Here is a 21,418-nt window from a genome sequence, read left to right on the forward strand (position 1 = left end):
AAGAGGATTTTAGAGCTTACTCCATAGCCTACATCTCTGTATTTCTGCCATTCTTTATTACTTTTACTATTCTTCCTGGGATACTTGTGCTTTGACTGCTCAGACAGTTCTACTATTTTTCACAGTTATTTTCCTCTCTTCTTTCTCATGTTTCTTATAACCTGTACCCACCAGCTATTATCCCCATTATCACCAAATCTCTTCTTTTAGATCAGGGAGCCTTCTTCTGGGCACCACAATTTAAAACATAAGTAGAAGGGAAAGTTTTGTATTTGTGGTGGTATGTGGAAGTCATTTTTTTTGGTATCTTACATCTCATTGATGAAGAGCACCATCACATTTATGTTGGTCTTACTTTTGTTTGTGTGTTAGAAAGCATCCTGTGTGGTGTTTGGTTGAAGTTGCAAAACCACTCTAAAACAGCTCATAACACAGTAGGGTCACTCATGACAGAGTGATGACACTATCTGTTCTTGCTTGTCATTTTCCAATTCCATGCTAAGTTAGGCGCACTCATCAGGATACTATATATTTATTTTGAGAGATTTTCTGATATTTCCGGCTGGGGTCTTTTTAGTAGATGATCTTTCTCTTGTAGCGACAAAATTTCAGTGTTTTCTAGGCTTTGATACTCATCTGAATTCAGCAGCAGCTCAGAGTTGGAAAAAACAAATCTCTCTAAAGGAGAAATATAGCAAAAAGAATTTCTCAGCCACCCCTTGTGTATAGCATCTAAGCAAAATCAGAAAAAGCAATTGGAAAAAATACTCTGGTCTACCCAAATATCTCTACTAAAATAGACTGCTAAAATAGATGGCATTTTTATGCACAATATATGAAGTGATACTGATACGGAGTTATTTTGTCTTTCCCTAGAGAAAATATCAGTAAGGTGAAACAGAACTTTTCCATGAAAAGTTTCAATTAGCTTGGTATATTGATCCAGAAGGCTTACTAAGCCCAGGAGTGATTCCAGGAGGTGAAAGTGACTGAGATTCACACCAACCAGTACTTAATGATTAAAGCATTCTTCTGAGATGAATGAGGCACAAACTGAAATTCTTACCTCTCCTCTTAGGCTGGTAATTATTTGGCTAAATATATAAAACATGGTAGTTCAATTTGGGAGGTGAAGATATTTCTTCATAAACCTGTTTTTCCAAGAAGCTGCTTGAAGCAGGGTAAGTGCAGGCAGACTTACTCCTGTGACCATCACATTCAGCAGATTTCTGTCCACAGAATAATTTCCAGGTAGTTGTTTGTCCTCAGGTGAAGATGCTTGTACTCTCTTATCTATGTTCTCTTTCCTAAGCAAGGTGGTTTTCTTCTCACTCTGTTCAGAACAGAAAGTTTTGGACTCCCAATTTTTCAAGCAAAGCAAAGCTCCTCAGTTTCCTGGCCTGAGCCAAATTAGATCTGTGTAAATGGCTACAGCCACAAGAATACCACATTCTGCTGACGTACCCCTGCACAAGCCTGGACCTATCAAACGTGAGTAGTGTAACTATCTTTTATAAATGCGCTTGAAATGGGATTTCTATCTCTTCCATAATACTTCAGATAGCTTACTTTTTGCTGCTCCTCATTACTCACAGCAATTTTGTGTACTGCTTTCCATTTATCCTCTGGCCAGGAGGAAAGCTACTGACAATGAGAATCAGGGCTCTGTAATCCTTTCCCATATCTGACGCTCCCACTACCACATGTGGACCTGTGACGTATGTCCAAAGAGAGCTCTTGTGGAAAGTGCACACTCACAGGGATGCCCAGGTGTTTGCAGCACATGTGGGAGAATGCATTTGAAAACAAAATGAGTAAATACATTAATGGGAAGAACCTGCAGTACTGGGGACAAACACCTTCCAAGAGCTAATGAGCCCTTCTCTAACGTGGCAGTGATGCGTTTGGCTGATGTGCTCCTGCTTGTCTTAGCTAAGTCCTCTGAACTTATGAACTGAACCTTTGTTTTCAGTGTTAGCATTACTAGACTTAAGTATAGCATGAGTTGCTGACATGTTCAGACACTGATCTATTATTGAAAAATGTGCCACTCCCTGAGCCTGATTGGTAGTCACCATGCATTTCAGAGGTAAATAGCACCTGTGGTGAGCACTGAATCCAGCCAGCAGGAGCAAAGAGTGTTATTAAATCAGCATTTGTGTTGAGGTGGTTGCAGCAAAACCAGATAAATGAGTTCAGTTGTCCTATGTGGTGCCTCTCTCAAGATCCTTTCTTCACTATGCTTCTAAAGCCCTGAATTATTATAATGACACATGTGATCTGTTGAATTTGAAAATTAATATTTAACTGCATTGACTTGTTGGTAGTTACATCACAGACAGATCCTAGATCCCATTTTGACGATGGGAAACAAAACCAACAAAACCCCAGAATGGCTTAGATCTGTTTTATAAGACTGTCATCTGAAACTGTATTTGTGTTTGCATTTTTAGAATGGGGGAAAATGCTATACTGGAGTGGAAGTCTCCATCCTCCATTTCAGAGCTCTAGGATGAAAGATGCTAAAGCAACAGCATGTCTAACCGTACACTGTCTCTGAACATAAATCCTACCCCCTGTTGTGGCAAAAATCACAGTTCCATGCCTGATGGGATAGCAGGTGGAAGTTTTCTATGCGTATTAACGTGGAAGTAAAATCCAAGGAGATACATGTCATGCCTACTTGTACATGCATAACCAGAGAAGTTAATTTCTACTTTCTAAACACTGTATTAAAAATAAGCAAACAGAACTATAGCATAACTACTGAGCGACTTAATGAACAGCATATCAGAAAATCAGGATATCACTGTTCTCATTAAAGTTCTCATTTGTCATAGCAGACTTGAGCACTTTCATCAAATAACTTCATCCTGCTGTGCCTCATATTCTTCCCCAAAAAATCAGGATAGATTGATCTCTTATAAAATGTTTGAGGCAAATATTTGCTGTCAGTCTGTACATCACTTCATTAGGAAATACTATTTTTTTAATAAATGGGCATTCAAAACATGTAAAAACTGTAATTTCCATCAAGAAACATAAAAAGTTGTTTCAGAAATATTTGAGATCCTGTAGTGGTGGAGTTCTTGTGAGGATGGGGCTAGGAGTACTTTACAGGACCCAGATGTTGTGCAGTGCAGCACAAGTTACAGAAGTTTCCATATTTCCTCATGACTTTGTTTTGAAGCTAAAGAGGATGCCTGTAATGGTAATTGAATGTCAGAGTAGGATGTGCTCAGGGATGAAGGTGGCTATCCCAGGGTACTCAGAGATCAAATAGCATGGCTGATAGCGTTCACCAGCAAGTACAGTCTGACATCTCCAGAGAGGGCCCTCCTGTGGCCTAAAGTTCAGCAGCTGAGCCAGTTGTCATTATGGAGAAGGAACGGTGCTTTTTCATAGTGCTGCTGCCTTGTTACCCCCATGTTGCTCCCCCTGGGGCTCCATTCACCCTTCGGTCACCTAAAATCATGCAGAAGGGGTTCAGAGTGGTGTTGAGCATGTAGATGTGATGAATGGGGAAGGTAAGCATGGGAACAAACAGCTGGGGACAGGTCACAGTGAAGTAACTTAAGGAATGGCAGAGAGAAGATAAAAGGGGAACAGGAAAGCTGTGCAAGGAAAGAGCTCAGGTGGTTGTTCCCTTAATTAGGACAGGAGCTCACTGCCACAAGAACTCAGTGAGTCATTCGTAAGATAATTGAGCTGTTGTAGGTGGCAGATTCTGGAAGAGATACAAAACCTGTTTCAGACCACAAGCCAATTTTGGATTACTGAGGGCCTGCACCTAACATGGGTACTGTTTACTTCAGGTTTACACAGTTTTAGTACACCAAAACCACACTCCCTCATCTATGACAAGACCCTAAACTGGAAAGGTAGCTGGAGCAATCCAGCCAGATCACTATACAGCAAAAGCTTTAGGCAGTGAGGATAAAACTCATGTGAGTAACAGAATCAGCTTTTGTCATTACTTGCAATGAAACCCGTGACTCATCTACCCTCAAAAATTTATTTCCATGGTACTCTCAGTGTCATGTTTGACTATGAAAGGTTCAAGTGAATCATTTATGAACATATTCTGGCAACTCAGACAAGGGGTATTCTTCCAAGCTTGGTTTCTTGATGAGACAAAAATGGAAAACAAAAACCTGCATCTGATCAAACTAGAGCTTCTTTCAAAATTTCACCACAGCCCAGGAAAATTGAGTTCAAAGATCTCCTCTGGTCTAGAGCCAATGATTCAAACTTAATGTCTCTGCCTGTCAGAAAAGATAACATATAATTACCTACCTCACCAGGGCATTGCAAAAATTAGTTATTATTTGCATAGAGTGGTTGAATAATTTAAAAATCTTCACCTCAGCTCTTGTGGAAGATTGTCTTTCTAAAGTCAAATAAAGTATTAGTAATTTCAAATTGGTAGTAAAGGAGAAGACAGTTCTTCAGATCACAGCTTGAGTAATTCAGTGATGCCCAAAAGAAACAGGCAGGTACCAGGGAATAGATTGGTTATGAAGGACCAGATAGCTTGCTTCTGTAGCAGACCTCCTCTTGTAGGATCTGGGACTGCTTATTTGTCCTTCAGATGGAAGACAGAAGCAGTCATTAAAGAAAACCTCAGGAAGTTGCTTGTTTTTTTGTTTGTTTCCAGTTCAACTGCCCTGCACTTTTATCACACCTTTCCCTTATTTCTTGGTTAACCATGCTTAATGGCACTCCTTTGCCCCCGCAGAAGATCCATATCCTCTGCTTATCTCCCAGGATTTTGTGCTGCTTTCACCTCACACAGCAGAACTGCAATGACAGGGAAGCTGTAATTTGGTTTTGGTATTTAGATTGCACTTATCAAAACAGTTCATTTGCATTCACAGTCTCACCCTTGAGTACACCTGACATTTGAAGTCCATTATATTTGAAAATGTCTTGTCTGTCGTTTGCAAGATAGGAGAAACAAGGTGTGCTGTGTTCCCAAAAATTGAACAACAAAATCTCTTCTGTCCACATGCTTCTTCAATTCAGCATTAGTTCTTGTTTCCATCCACTGAAATGGGGGTGGCACATCAGCACTGAGCAGAGATATGCAGAAGAGACCTGCTCCAACTGGTTTTTAAGTGCTATGCTAGCAGCCATGGTCGGGACCCCACGCTCCATGCACCACACTCACGGGCCAAGGACAATGGGTTTGCATTGGGGTTTGTAGGGTAGGGACTTTCCAGATAGAGTGTATCCTGGCTACCCAGTGTCAAGAAAGCCTGACTAGATTTCTTTCTTTCTTGGATTGTCTGATTCAAAAGGAAGTACTCAGAATCCAAATTGTTACACAGTTCTGCTATGAATTATTTAAAATTCTGGTATACAGGTTTCCTCCATCCTTAAGACAGGTAGCCCTTCATTCACACAGGGTGTCACCACGATTTTTTAGCCAGGCAAGATATATTACACAAGGTTGCAGATATGGTGCCTTGGATAGGTTTGCAATAAGAAAGAATTATAACAATCTCAGTGCAGAAAGCTTTTACAGTTATATTTTGTTGCCTGAGTGATCATAAGCTACCTAAACACCCTTAAATCCCTACATAAAGGGTGGAGGAAGGAAGGAGATCAGGATGGGATTACCATGAAGACAGGGTGTTCAGGAGTCTCCTTGAGGTCTGGGAACATTAGTTTAATCTCCTAGGCTTGTGCTGTCTACTCTAGTGTGACCTCTTGTGATTTCACCTTCAGAGTCACTTGGGTCTGTAAAAGAGAAAAAACGGTAAAAACAGGCATTTCATTTTTCCTTCCCAGGGAAGACTCACAGATATGGTTGGGGTTGATCATTCACACATTTTTTTTGTATCAAAACGACTTTCTGGCTTGGAGTTTCCTGATTGAGATGGGAGTGTATCATCCCATACCATGGCATAGTGAAGTATTCCTATAGGAGCATAAGGTTTACCTTGTGCTTTGCTCCTCAGTCCAGGATTACTGGAAGAAATGAGAACATAGATAAAATAGAGAAGCAAAAAGGGACATACGGAGGAGATAAAAATGAGCTGTATGCTAACCCCGCTAACCACCGAGGAATATTCTTTCCTAATTGCATAAGTATTAATTTTATTATCTCATTGCTTCTCCCCCTCTCTCTCCCCTTAGCTTTGTTTGGGGTTGGGATTAATTAGCATAAGATGTTAGAGCATATAAATTGCAGCAAACTTCTGCTTTATTCCACAGCTGGGGTGGCCAAGACACTTAAAAGCAAATTCTCATTGATGTTTCTGGGAAGAGGTTCAGAAAGGATTTTAACCTACATAGTTTTGATGTGTAACAGGAACTAAAGGAAAAGGGATTACATTAAAAGAAAAAGATATCCTTCTCTACCCACCCAATCTTTCAACATTTCATTTCAGTTATTTATATAATGAAAAACAATAGTTCCAGCAGAGAGGGCAATGTACTATGAATTTTCCACTTCTGCATATCTACCCCCTGTGGTAAAGTTCATACCAATGACAAAGAAGCTACTCAAAAAGGACAACTTTGGGTTATTTTGTTTTGCATTCAAAATACCATTTATAACTAAAATCCCTCTGAACCTTATTAAGAAATTCAAGCAAACATTTTTGCTTCATTTTCTCACTTATATCAGCCCAAAGGCATAAATTAGAAGCAAATACCTTATGCATGTAAATGTCCATGGGCATCTGCATTCACACAAGAGCCCTAGGCCTGCAAGAATATTTCCAGAGGACAATACAGTTGTGAAAATATCTGTAAGAGTGCCTTTTGAAAAGCCACAGTCCCTGAATATGTTCTCACTAATAAGCATTTGGAACTAGATTTCAAGACTGAAGGAGCTTTTTTTGTGAAACTGGGTTGGGTACACAGAGATATGTGTGGCTGGTTGAAAAGGACATGGGAGGTCCAAATGTACCGTTCCATAAATGACCCCCTTATTGTCTTCCTATTCTGATAGAGGATGCTTCTTTTTTCTTTTTCCCAAAGCTATTTCCTTCCCCTTCCTTCTACCTATGAGTGAAAAGTGCACTCATTAAGAGCCATGAGATCTACATTTCTTCATTAAAAGTATATTAAAAAACACAAACCAGAATTAGAGCTGCATAATGCAGTCCCCATCACATGATAAAGTACCACCAACAAGAAATATTGCTATCAACACTGTCTTATATTCAGTAAGCAAACACTGCTTGAGATGGTGCTCAGATTTTCTTCATTTTTCTATTACATGATCCAAGGGACTTTATTTTCTTCTGATTATGGAAACAACTGAACATTACACCTATAAGTTCTAGTTGTTTGCTCCATCATTTTCTTTTAATAGGTTTCAACAGCAAAGAGAAAATTAAACCAGGGAAATCTTGTAACAGAAAATGAAGAATACCTGATTATGTGCATTCAGCAATTACTGGCGGGGGTGGAGGGAGGGTAGATCTTTTTAAGCTGTGCCTACAGGGCACTTCCACTGCTTTGGTACATAGGCACACAGCTTGCCACTCATATTTTGTGAAGATATTTCACATAAAATTCCAACTACTTTCAAGACAGTGCTTTGATACACACTTATCTAAAACGAACAAGGACTGTGTTTGCAGTTTATCCAACGGGACTGAGTTTGCATTTCATGCAGCAAATGAAAATGGACTTAAGCTTCAGCAAAATTCCAGCAACGGCCAAAAGGATATCTCTCACAGCCTGGCTGTCACTGCCTTGAAGGTGCCTCAGTCCCCTGTGTCTGACTGAAAACCTGCACATGCACTAGGCATCGTCCCATGCAATAATGTGCTCCTCTTAAGTGACCGTGCACTTTGTTTCTGCTAAAACCTAGTACAGTTCAGGAGATGAGGATGCTTCTGTCCATGGGAAGGGATGAGCTGCCTCCAGTAATCATTGCCTAAGCCTGCTGGACTGATAGGACAGGGCACAGAGCAAAATCCAGCAGCTGACATTAGGAACAGTGATGGCAGCTGTTGCACTCTCCATTTCCACGTCCCTAGACCCTTCCAAGGTGCAGTGTTTTCTTAGCAGTGGAACAACTGCTCTTGGGGATTCAGTTTCCAGCAAGAGCATCTTGATCAGCAGCCTGCATCTCCCTGTGGAAGCTGTGCCACCGTGCTGGAAAAGAGTTTAATCATAACAGGGAGGATTTAAATGCCGGTAGTGTCAATGGGGCGTTCAGCTGAGAAGGCGCCTTTGATTCCTGAGGACTCTCAGGACCTGCCTCTGGATTTTATTCAGTAGTTGCAAAAATAAACAAATATACCAAACTAAACAAAACCCTACTGGTGAGAAACTCCTGCTCTGCTCTGGGTTATTCTTTAACAAGACATGGACATAAGGTGCCTTCTTCCCCCATGATAATGTTCTAGATGGCAGATGGAACTTCTGCCCTGTAGCCCCTGATAAGTGCCTAAGGCATCGCCTGACTCAACTGATGCAGCAGGATGCAAATTTGGCTGATTGCAGGTGACTTGCAACTCCCCAGTCAGGCTAGTATAGATGCTAGTAACTCAACAGGATAGGAGGAATAGGCATGCAAGTCTCTCCTTGAAGGCAGAGAGGTTCTCATAAATTAGGTGCTGCAAAGGTCACATTAACTTTTGATCCTGTTGCTACCAGTCTCTGGGGCCTCTCTAGCAGCTCAGTCCTACCTTAAAAGTGAAATTTAAGTTCTCTGCAAGCAAATTGCAGCAACATAAAGAAACCTGACTCTAAAGGAGAGTCCGGCATATGTAGAAGATATATGTGCAAAGTTCTGCAGGTTATGAAAGGATTCTTTCTTTCCACCACAGCAGCTGGAGATGAACTACCACTATTCTGTTGCTTCCAGGGCAATGACAGCCTGGTTAAGCTGAGCTGCCCTCAGTCCTCTTCCCTGATGGAATGCTGCAAGAAATTGATACGTTCTGTGAAGGAGAAAATAATTCAGCTAGAGATTTGCCTCTTCATAATAGCCATTGCATGCTGATTTTTACCTCTAAAATTGCCTGTGTTTTAAATGTGCCCAGAATCATTAAATGAACATCATTTGGGCTTGTAGCTGGAAGGAATACGGTCCTACCTGCTTCATGCATAGGGAGCACTTGGCTGTTGCTGGAAAATGTCTCACCCAAGAGAAGGACTCAATGTCAAAATAACAAAGCTGAAGGGAATCCTCGGCTCAGAAAAATGTGCCATAAACTAACTCCACTCAGCTTTTCTCTTCAGAAGACAGAAAAGAGGAGTTTGTGCTAAAGCATCTTGCTACAATACATATCAGATTGCTAATCTCACTTTGGAGCTGAATGCAGAAGCTGCATTTCAGTGCTGCTGACTAAGAGATAGAAAGAACAGCTCCACAGCTAAGCAGCTGCACGCTGAGAATGTTTGTGACCACCCCACTGGTGTAAGGGTCTGAAGCCCCATGAGACTTTGCACATCAAGATCTAGGGGGCACAGTGCATGTTTTGTGAGATATCCCACCTGTCCTCAGATACTGCAAAAACTCCTGTCAGGCACATCTCCAGGGGTTGTTCAAGGACCATCTATGAAGACAGTATCCTTACAGACCTGCCATGCTTTGCAATTTGGGAGAGTTTGCTCCTTTGTTTTCCCAAGTAGGTAATTATTAATACATGTAAGAAAAAGAAACAGTCTGTTAGAACATACATGCACCCTTTCCTCTTCCACTTGTATTCATGAATGTACAAACTACTGTTTCTTTTAATCTCACATGACCACAAGCTGTTTCCCAAATGCTGGCTTTAAAATCAGCTTGTGGTTTTGGAGAAATATAGGACAAGTAGCACAGCCAGATTTGCTTTGAGTGTTGTGACTGCCTAGACCACCTAATGGTGAAGAAACCAAGACTTCAGCACAGTTCCCTCTCTTCTGCCTCCCCAGTCTGTTGCAGCTGTATCTGTATCCTGCCTACTGCTCTGTTGCTATGCCAGCTTCAGTCAGAAGTTATCTGTATGGTAATACACAGCTGGTTACAGGCAGCAGTGCTACTTTCACAGCATAATACAGAACAAATGAACAAAATGAACATAAGTTGCTGGAGGATGGCAGGGTACTTTGAGGAGCAGCATAGCACTCAGCCAGATAACCTGTGCCACGTCTGTTTGCTTTCCCTGGGCATAGGCTTGCTGTCCAGAGTTCATTGGCAAAGCCAGCACATCCACATAGTGTGCAAGGAGAATATATGTGTGTGTCCGTGTGTTCCTGCCCTGGGGGGTTTTGTTTCCAACCTAGTTACAATACCTTGGGGTGTTCTTCTCATACCGTGACCCCCAGCTTGGTCACTCCCGATGGGAGGGTCTCAGTGGGTCTCAGGCCAGTGCCTGTGTTGTGTAACACATGAGAATTAAAGTCCTGCCTTCTGGTCACTTTGATTTAATGCTGTATTGGCATCTGTGCTGGTACCTCCACTGGACATTACTGTCCCAATGACAGAGGCAGTGCCTTTCCCAGAGCTCCAGCTGTTCAAAACCCCAAACCAGTGCTGATTTCAGCTTGTTCACATATTTTTAGCAACAAACTGCAGCGGATGAGGAGCAGAGGCGCTCACTGTTCTGCTGCCTTAGCTGGCATGCAGTAACTCCTGGGAGGTGGCTGGGCATCATTCCACCTTAAATTCCCCTCCAACATGAATCATAGTGCCATGGAATAATAGAACTGTTGAGTTTGGTACAGATCTCTAAGGTTATCAAGTCCAGCCACTAACCCAGTTCTGCCGAGTCCATGTCACTATACCATGTGCCACATCTACATGTCTTTTAAACACCTCCAAGGATTGTGACTCAACCTCTTCCTTGGGCAGCCTGTGCCAGTGCTTGACAACCCCTTCTGTGAAGAATTTTTCCCTTATATTTAATCTAAACCTCCTCTGCCACAACCTGAGGCCACTTCCTCTCATCCTTTCACTTGAGATCTGAGAGAAGAGACTGACCCCCACCTGGCCACAGCCTTCTTTCACATAGTTATAGAGCGATGAGGTCCCCCTGGTCTTCCTCTTCTCCAGGTTGAACAACCCCAGCTCCCTCAGCCACCCCTCATGAGACTTGTGCTCCAGACTCTTCAGCACCTTTGTTGCCCTGGACACACCCCATCACCTCAATGTCTTTCTTGCAGGGAGGGGCACAAAACTGAACACAAGATTTGAGTGCTGAGTACATGGAAAGAATTGCTTCCCTGGTCGTGCTGGCCACACTACTTCTCATACACGCCAGGATGCCCCTGGCCATGAAAAGAGCAGGTGCCCAGGGAAATCAGGTTAGGTTGTATTTTTTTTTAATTGACAAAGTTACATATTAATAGAAAGAACAGAAGCATCTAGTGCCTGATTTTTGACCCACAGCTTTCAGTGTGACCCACAGACATGCACTGACTCAGGGCAAACAGGTGGCAGGATGTTCTCTCTTACAAACTGTAAGACCAGCAGATTCTGAGAAATTGCTGCTGTATGTGTTTTGTTTCTCTGTGCCCCACTGTTCTTTCTCTTTTGCTTTTGCATGTCTGTTTGCATTCCTTTATCCTGAATATTTGCTGCAGTTCCTTATAGATGCTGGTGCCCAGTACAGCATAATACAGCTTGATTGGCTCGCAGTCAACACTTCATAATAAAAATCACGTACTATTGTCTGATATAAGTCAGACATAGTGGAGAATAATTTAAGTTTTTTCCTCTCTCTCATATCAAGAAATTTGAGGACACTTTGGTAATTTTGCCATAATGCTGTGTGTCACTTTGGACGCCTTCAGAGGCCACTGAGTTGCAAACAGCTATCAATTTGGGAGACTTGAGCAACCTTTATGTAGCAGTTTGCATGTAGCATAACTGCAATAAGCACCAATTTTGCCTATAAACAGGTACTACTTCCCATTCTTTAGGGATTTCTTTGGTAGGAGGAATTATATTAAAAATAGACACTTTTAGTTTTGCAATTATCTCAGAAATCATGTTTAAAATACAGTTTTAAGGGTAACTCTTTACTGACAATGGATTTTGAATCAAATGTTCTCCTCTGTTCTGTGCAGACTGTTTTTAAGCAGTGTGGTATGGTATTGCTCTATGAGGTCAGCTGAGATTTTGGAATTAAATTCCTTCACTGTGTAACTTTCCAAATCTCACTCTCCATTTTCTTGTCCTTCCTATACTACAGGCTGCCTTTTTCATCAGGTTTTTATCTACAACAGTCAGATGATACACTTTAGTTCCACAAAGCCTCAGCACCATAAAATTCAGATATAGTCTTGATGGTGTGAAGATGTGTCAATCTCTTTTCTTAAAAAGAAGTTAAAATTTACACTAAACAAAACATACTTGCCTTGGAAATTTGTACTCAAATGAGAGAAACAAACTTCTGCCTCACTCGAGAGGGCTGTATTGCTTAAAAGCTGCCATTACCTAGGCAGGCAGAGGAGTAACTTACCCACATTGCACAAAGACTACAATCTCACTGTGAGATTCTCTGTCTACAACACTTTTGCATGGGGTATCAGTGGACCTTTATCCACCAGTTCCCTCTTGAGAAGACCTCCTGTGGCTTCTAGGAAAGGTATTGAGCTAACATGAGGCTTTAAATAGTCTAGCTTCAGCTGGCAACTAAGAACCAGGCATCTGTTCTCTCACTCTTCACCCCTGCCCTTCCCCCGGTAGGATGGGGAAGTGAATTTGAAAAAAAAAAAGGATAAAACCTGTGAGTTAAGAACCAGTTTAATAAATGGGACAAAAACATCATCCTCATCATCATCATGTAATGAAAAGGCAGGTAACAAAAAGAGAGAGGAATAAAACCCAGGAAAGAAAAGTGATTCACAATACAGTGTCCCACCACCTGCTGACCAATGCCAGACCCTGTCCCCCAACATTGATCAACCCCTCCCAGCAACTCCCCCCAGTTTATATACTGGGCATGATGTCCTGTGGTATAGAATATCCCTTTGGAAATTTGGGTCAGCTGTCCACGCTATGCTCCCTCCCAGGTTCTTGTGCACCTCCTCACTGGCAGACCATGGACACTGGAAGTCCTTCATTTGGGGTAAGCACTGCTGAGCAACAACAAAAGCATCAGTGTGCTACCAACATTATTCTCATGCTAAACCCAAAACACAGCTCTGTACCAGCTACTAGGAGGAAAATTAACTCAATCCCAGCTGAAACCAGGACACCTGGCTAAGTGTAATGCAGTAAGGTGAAGAAAGAAAGAAATTTTTCTTCTGGACATTTATTCAGCAAAAGCAAGACTTTAAGAGGAAAAATCCAGACACTAGTCATTATGGCTTAGCATTAATCAAAGAGCAAAGTAAAACTGGAGATTTAGCCAAGAAGTGAAGTCATGCTGAGCAGCACAAAGTCACCTTCTAGGTGAAAGCCTTGTGTGACACCATTGCTAGTACGTCCCATCCAGATGGTGTGGTTCTCCACTTCAGCATCCTATCAGACATGGCTTTTCTCTAGTCCTGTGCACGTTAGGCATTAAAAAGCCTCTTACATACTGTGAACAGGCCTAATCTGGTACACAAGCACTAACATGAGAATTAATAACAGAGATTTTTAGAGAAAGTTTCCAAAATTTCTGTCTTGCTTTTGGAAGTGGCTAACTTGTATCAGCTAAGATTAGGTCCGTCCTTTCTTCAAACAAGTAAATACAAACTAGTGACTTTGAGGCATCTCTGCAGCATGAAAAACATCTCATCCTCATATTTACTGTCAGACAAGGCCAAAATAATTTTTTGTATCCACACTAGTGAGGACCTAACTGATAGGATGAGCCTTTTTTGATAAATGCTAAATTAAAAATCTATAGAGCAAGAAAGGTCTATAAAGTTGTTTCCCCTGCAATCAGGGTGAACAAGCAATGTAAAAGTGTTTTGTAGCCCATTTTTTCTCTGTTTCTGCTGTGCTTAGGCCAATTTGTAGTTTGGTTTGGGAGCAGTGTAGTCCCAATGTTAGAGGCACACTAGCTAAAGCTGTCCCTATAACTCAGGCAATCCTTCTGCCTCTGCTGTTCATCTCCCTTAATGATTTTTGGCTTTGTCTGGTGGCTGAGCAGAAAGGGCCTCACTGAATTATCTCATCACTTCTGATAGTCTCTGCAGCACCAGGCAGAATCCTACTAGACCAGACACTCACTAAAAGAGTCAGCCCAGTGCCACCTTTAACTTCAGAGCCACCCTGGATCACCGCCAAAGACCAAAATCAGGAGAAATCCAGGATTTTATTCCCTATTACAATTAGTTAAGTTACTAAACCAAATGGCATGCACTTGGAGTTGTGCAAAGCCTTTGACACTGGTGATACTGGCACGGGTTGCCCAGAGAAGCTGTGGATGTCGCATTCCTGGCAATGTTCAAGGCCAGGTGGGATGAGGCTTTGAGCAACCTGCTCTAGTGGGTGGCATACATGCTTATGGCACAGGGTTGGAACTAGAACATCTTTGAGGTTCTTCCAACCCAAACTATTCTACGATTCTGCAGACCTTTCTAATAACCTCACAGCATAACAAGCAAGAAATCTTTCAGAAAAAGGAGACCCCTTCAGTAGTTGTCTTGCTCAGTGCTCCTCAGCTGTTAGAGGCAAAGAAATCTGTTTGTCTGTAGCTTCAGGCCCCATGGCTTGGCTCAGCAGTCAGTTTTCCAAGCCACATTTAAAAGGATTGCTAACTAACTAATCTTTCCTATTATCTGTCACTAGACATTAATTTTTGGGGTAGAGATTGTACATTGGAGTTTTTAGGAGAATGCTAATGATGTAATGGTAGGGGAGGGGAACCTTTTGATGCCACAGTAACTGAAGAGAGAGAAATGAAGCCAAAATATTGCAAACCAATAATAAATCTAACAAACCAATGCAATCAAGTGGAGCAAAAATCACTTTAAGTGGCTTTGTATTTGCATTCACCATCAAGGTCTCATTTATGCAATTATTGTAATATTGATCCTTGTGCAAAGGAAAAAGTGTAGTGATTAAATTTTTTAAAATATAAGAATAACAAAAAACAATGTTCTTCTAAACAGGGATGGGCTGGAAGATTTCAAAACTGTTTCATTATCCTGAAGCCTGGAGCTCAGTTATTTACCAGCAGTGGTTCTAAATTCTAAATCTCACTCTGCTCATCCAAATCACTTATGAGAAGGACTTGGTTTACAGTAAATTCCTTTCCCTTGGAGCTGTTTCCTGCATTGTATAGGCATTTTCAGATATGAGAAGTGGGCAAGATTTCTGGAAGCACTGGGTTCCTAAAAAAAATGATTATGCATCTAGGAGGGTTTTCTGAAATATCTAAATAGCTTATAATCTATTTCTGTGGATTTCAGCTCACTGTGATACCTCTGCAGGTATGTATTTGAATCCCAAATGTCTTAGAAAATATACAAAAGATACTGCAACCACCTCTCTCGGTCTGTGTTACTGAGCATTTCATAATTTATCTGCATTTTGGAAATCCTTTGCATACATTTTAAGTAAATATATTTCCGTAAAACACTCTCCAGGGATAAGTGCATTTCTGAGAAACTGTAAGAGAACCTGGGTAGATATATCTATCTCAAATAGACTGTTGCTTTTTTTAAGGGAAAATGGTACCAGTTTTGGTTTCAGACTGAGTGCATCTCCTGAGATACAGAGTCCAACCAGTATGTAGTGCTTGCCATTGATTCCACAAAGTCAGCATCTATTTTACAGTTTTAACATAGGTAAACTAAGCCTAAATCAAACATTTATGCTATTCCAGCAAGTTGTAATGCAAGTCAGTCTGTCAATCATGCCCCCACACAGATCTATTATTCCGTTTGATTGCCAGATACAAGCAATTTGAAAACAAATGCTCCTAAAATGGTTTGATTGCTCTTCTTGTAAGTAATCAATTACTCCTTAATTGCCTGACAAATATATGATTTGATGATGTCTCTTGTACTGTCTCCCTCTCTGCTTTGTCCATGTGCTCAAAATATATATCTGCCCTATAAAACCCCCTCCACCTTGCAAGCAGTACAAAATGATCCTCAGCCAGCTGCTGAGATTGCTTCCAACACAGAGTAATCTAGTCCAGCAGTGGCCTTTGATAGCCAGCTCTGATCAGGACAGGCCTAGCAATCCCTCTGAGCATGGGAATTGCTGAATTTCAGATGGGGCTGGGATGAACTCTGTGCATATCAACCTGCTCAGCCTGACTGTAACAGGGACTGCAGTGCTGTGGGGGCAATCAAATACTGGGTACTTTGGTTAGGCATGAGCAGAACATACTTGATGAAAGGTAGTTGTGGAATTAATAATGAACCAGCTTGTTACCCCTAATGGAAAGATAAAAACTGAATTTCATGGTTTTAGGATGTGACCTCTCCTGGAAAAAAGGTCATACCTCGATGGACCACTAAGTGCCTGGGAATAACCTTGTATAGCTCTGGAGATTGCCATTTCTGTGTCAGTTTAATCTGATCTAGGACTGTATTGCTGCTGAAAATGATGTTCTATTCCCTCTTCCAACTTGTGATTTCAGGTCCCTCTGCCTGACTTGTAGTAATGCTAGTAAAAGGGCAGGAAAACACGAGGCAGGGGGAGGGACTCCTTCTGATGGGCTTGCTTGGTGCAGAGCAATAGCCAGGCTGCCAGCTGGAGAAGACAGCCCCTGCTGTCTGGTCAAATACACAGAGAAGAATCATACTGAAAGCTTTCAAACTAATAGCACAATGTAGGTGATGCACTGCAGGAGTAGCACAAATCTCCTTTCTGCAGTGAGCACTTCTCCATTGTCTAGAGGATGCTGGAAAGGCAGAAGTTATCATGGCAGAGCAACAGAAGTGCAACAGCAGCACGTAAGCACTGAACTCAACTTTCAATACATAGGAGTTGGTTAAGCTTGATGTCTCAAAATCAGCCATCTTGTTGGGGTTTTGCCTTTGAAATTTTTGTCATGGGAAATAACAATAGGTAAAGTCCCAGCTACACTTAGGAAATGTGATGTTAAATTATTGTATTTGAAGGAAATTAAGCCATCTCCTTCCCGAGTGCTGATCCACAAGCACATTCGATTTCTGCCCTTCTACTGCACAACTTCAGACCAGAGCCATATCTTTCCAATTCCTCAGTGCACTGCTTTCTGTCTTCCCTGTGTTGCATCTCTGCCTATAGTTCATCCCCCAGGGTGAAGGAACTGTGGGAGGGAGTTTAGTCCTGGCAAAGGGTCACTCAGGACAAGCACAGGAACCAGGACCTACCCCTCACAAGGGACCGAGTTAACGTGTTCAAGCAGCCCATGAGAACTGCCTGCAGCAACTTTCTCTTCATCTGGAGCATATCTGGGCAAGGTAATTTAGTAGCTGAACTGGCTTTCTGTCAGCTCAGAACAAATGCCAGTGCTGGGCAGTTTCATGGGATGAAGTAATTCAGTGGGGTGAAAGCTACCGGGGCTACCTGAGGTTTCATACAACCACAGGGACTCTCCCTATCTGCCTAAGACTTGCTTTGGAACAACTGAAAGCACATCCAAGCCTTAGCAGAACATGATCTCTTTAGCCCTCTCCTCATGGAAGGATTGGGTGTTTAAGACATCACAACAGCGCTTAGACACTTCCCTCAACAACTAACACAAAAAAAAAAAAAAAAAAAAAAAAAAAAAAAAAAAAAAAATTAAAAAGACAGAAATTACCCATATTCCAAAAAGACAGAAATATTTCACCAGGGTAGAAATCTGAAATCAGCAGCGCAGATGCTCCTTGTGCATCAACACGTGGAGCTGTTGTAGTAGTTGTTAAGCTTTCTGTTACTTGTCCTGCTCTGCTGTCACTTCAGCTTCAGGAACTCGCTAAGCTTTTCGTAGCTAATGTCTTCTACCAGAAACAAGGAGAAACAGGAAAGCAGCTGCAGTTGAATAAAAAGGTTGAAAACCATAACAGCAATGCAGAATCTCTGATGCTGGTTCTCAGTCCAAGGCATTCATTATCTTGCTCTGCACAACATTTTTCCTATTCCTACCTGCTGCTGCAGCCACGGCCTTGTTTACCATTCATTTAGTGCACAGCCTTAAGGAAAGGATGTTTATGAGATAATTAATCTCTCTTCATATGCATAATAGAGAATAAATTAATAACTACATTAATAAAGCAGCTACATTATTATAAGATCCTTTCTTTATTGCTAACATAAATCATGAATGCCCCTCCACCCAAATTATAGCACAGAGCATAATTCTTACTCATAACTCAGAGCTTTCAATTATTTTTTTCAATTTATAGTAACTTACCTTCTCTACCTACTACTATGTCCCCAACAATTCTACTGCCTGCAGACACCAACTAGGAGCAAAGTATGCATTACAACTTGTAGAAATCACACTGCTATTTCAAAATTTAAGCAAAGCATTAACAAAGTTGTGCACATCAAGAAGTGGGTTAGCACTACGTATTTCTTCTCAAATGATTGTGTAATTAGTCCTCATCAACCTCTAGACTTCCACACCAACAGCTGGAATTGTTTTCACTATTACTTCCTGGCAAGTACTGTGAATGATGACTACAGAAATCCTGTGGCATTCAGAACTTTGACATGATGAAAATTAATCTTCATTTTAAGAACATGGGAGCAAGCAAATGTGAATGTTAATGTAATTAAAGACTTGCCAGTTGGGGAATGTTGGGCACAAGGCTTGTACTTACGACTAACATCCCTTTTTCATGGCTGTGATGCATGTGTTTAGAGAGAAGAGCAATGCGCGGAATTCTAAACCATTTAACATTTGCAAATAGGTGTCATGCTCACTCTGTGTGGTTGGGTGCAATTCCAAATGAAGCCACCAAACCCACTTCCATCTCATACTCGGGATATTTTACCTGCCTTCGCTTCTACGTGGTACATGTCTGCTAGTTGCAATGCTGAACCTAAGGGCAAACCATAAAATCTGGAAACATATTCAGTTTTCCCCATTGTTCTCTTTTTTGATCCTATAACACAGAAGGGGATTTCCTCTTCCCAATTTTCTTTTCTTGTGGCCAGCAGGAGAATACATTACAGCAAAAGAAGACATTTCATACATATTAACTTAATCTAAAGCACAAGGGTCATATTTCTTGTAAAAACTCTCTTAGTGTAAGGCTATAATGACTAATGTTATGCAACTGGGCTAAAGAAATCAAAAGAAGGACACGAACCTTTCTGTTTATATACCAATATTTCTGCTTTGGCACAAGAGGACAGTATGTGACTGTGTCACAGGATGTGAAGTATTCAAACACTGAAATACTTGGAAACACATGATGTCTGGGAGCAAATTTATTTCCAGGGTAAGGGTTTCACAGTCATTTATTGCACACCCAACATACACCCAGCCTTTGGACTGACATCTGCCTGGAAGGACTGTCCGTGTTACTTCATTTTTATTTCATTTCAGGCAGAAATGAATTTACTGGCAGCTGAAGATACCCAACATTAATTTCCCAATTAGGAGAGGCCTAATTCAAAAGCAAAAATCTGCTGTGGTCTTTCAAGGTCAAAGGCATGCTATTCCTGGGGATAAGTGTGTAACTATACCAAATATTACTCTTCTTTCCCCAACCCAATCTTGTAAGACGATGAGGAACAGGATGGATTAAAGCATAAAGTGGAAATGCCACATCCAGGTGCTCAGGAGGACGCCAGCTATTCAGCAAGTCGTGAATTTAGATCATATTTTTCTGATTTACTTGCCTTATAAGCAGTGCCTCTCTAGTCTCCCCTCCCAATCATAGCTCGTCCCCTTGAGCTTCAGCAGAGAAAGAAAAGTTGGTGAATCTTTCTCTTTAAAACTGACAACGGGATGGGATTTCCCTCAGCCAGGTAAAAACAGGGAGGTCTATGGACCTCAGGCCCAGTCTAATTTTTCTCCTCCCTTCTTTACCTCAGGGGGCATGAGAGCAGCAGGGCAATTCTTGCTGTCAGGTAGCCCAGGGCAAGAGTAGGGCACTCACACCCTGAAGGGGCTTTTCTTCTCGAGGGGCTTCAGCCCTGGCTCTGCCCCTCAACCCCTTGGTCCACTTCTGTAAGGAAAGGGAGTGCAAACATCACCTCTCCAGAGAGGAGGTGGAGGGGCAATAAGAGACTGTTCCCACCACTCCTTGAGGCCAGCCTTGAGGGCAGGAGAAAGGGGACCAAGGACAGCCTGGCTATCTGTGCAGTTCACTCAATAGGCACCAACATATTGCAGTGGGATGAGCTGAAATGAGAACACCCTTCATCTACTCTTCCAATGAGCTATGTTGTTGGATCCCTCATTTCTCCTCCCTTCTTCCTTTGCCAGGAAAATGCAGGAATGGACCTCACCTGCTGTGAAAGGCAGTTTACCCCCTGCTTAATGAATCTATTTTACTTATAATGACTTTCAGCATACTTTCATGGAAGGTTTACATGCGCTCAGCTTGGTCCTTTTTTTTTTTTTTCAGTTCATTAAACTGATAATGAAGATAAAGTACTAGGACTGCTAGTGAGCTGATCATGGCTAAAGTGGGACACCCATTAAAGCCCAAACTAACTGCTTCACGTAGAATTTCTAGTTATGAAACTATCAATTTCAGGATTTCACCATCTTAACAAGTCTTGTTTCTTTCATGTACGTAATAAAAATGAATCTATTAATCTTCAGTGTGCATATCCCCAGAAAGAAATGAGCAGGAACATTTTAATTTTCAATCAGCATTTCTGGTGGATGAACACAATTAAGTACTGTCATATAAAATATCCGTGATAGCTTAAGGGTGTAAAGCAAAACGACGTGAATAAATAAAAGCCATTGAATGAATCATAAAAACTTACATCTAAACCATAGAGTTCTTCTTTAAGATAATAAATCAGGATTAACCTAAGCACATGCACATATTTGTGTGTACATACATAGGTATGTGCTCAACCTGCATTTTAAATCCCTTCAAAAACGTCCACCTCTTTTTGAACCAGGGGACACACACACAGTTGTGTGATGTTATTCCAAGCAGCAAGAAAATGCAGGTGATTAAAACATTATGGTAAAATATTTATAAAAATTAAGTTCTAAATGTACAAAATCTGCCCCATTTCCTTTTACAAAGGCTGCTCCACAAGACCCATTGCAAAATCTTCGTTTCCATTATGTCCCACATGTCTGCTCCAGGCAAGCTCCAAGCTCTCCATGCATCCTAGACAATCTTGGATGAAAAAATTTGTGATTTAAGTGAAGGTGGGAAAAGAAGTAGACTTGCAGAAGAAGTCAAGACACAACTGCAGGGCTGCCTGGCCACAGGGGTGGGAGGAGAAGCTGAAACAGATGGGGCAGGAGCATCAGGAGCCACTGGGTAAGGTTTTGACAAGAAGGAAGGATATAATGAGAAATAATCTAGAGGGATAAAATCCTAGGACAGAAACAATGACAGATAAGTGGTAAAGCAAAAATAAAAGAGAGAAATCATATCTCTACATGCAAATTTATTT

The 21,418-nt window shown here is 41.4% G+C and overlaps 1 long non-coding RNA gene across 1 annotated transcript; it reads left to right on the forward strand.

Annotated features, from left to right (window-relative positions):
* The first annotated feature begins 724 nt into the window (after nucleotides 1–724).
* LOC138105832 (uncharacterized) lies at nucleotides 725–21,180 on the forward strand. Its single transcript, XR_011148717.1, has 3 exons — nucleotides 725–1,251; nucleotides 1,342–1,491; nucleotides 21,102–21,180. It is a non-coding gene; the product is annotated as an uncharacterized lncRNA (long non-coding RNA).
* Nucleotides 21,181–21,418: the final 238 nt, after the last annotated feature.

This window comes from Aphelocoma coerulescens, chromosome 2 (genome assembly GCF_041296385.1).
Source record: "Aphelocoma coerulescens isolate FSJ_1873_10779 chromosome 2, UR_Acoe_1.0, whole genome shotgun sequence".
Lineage (NCBI taxonomy): Eukaryota > Metazoa > Chordata > Aves > Passeriformes > Corvidae > Aphelocoma > Aphelocoma coerulescens.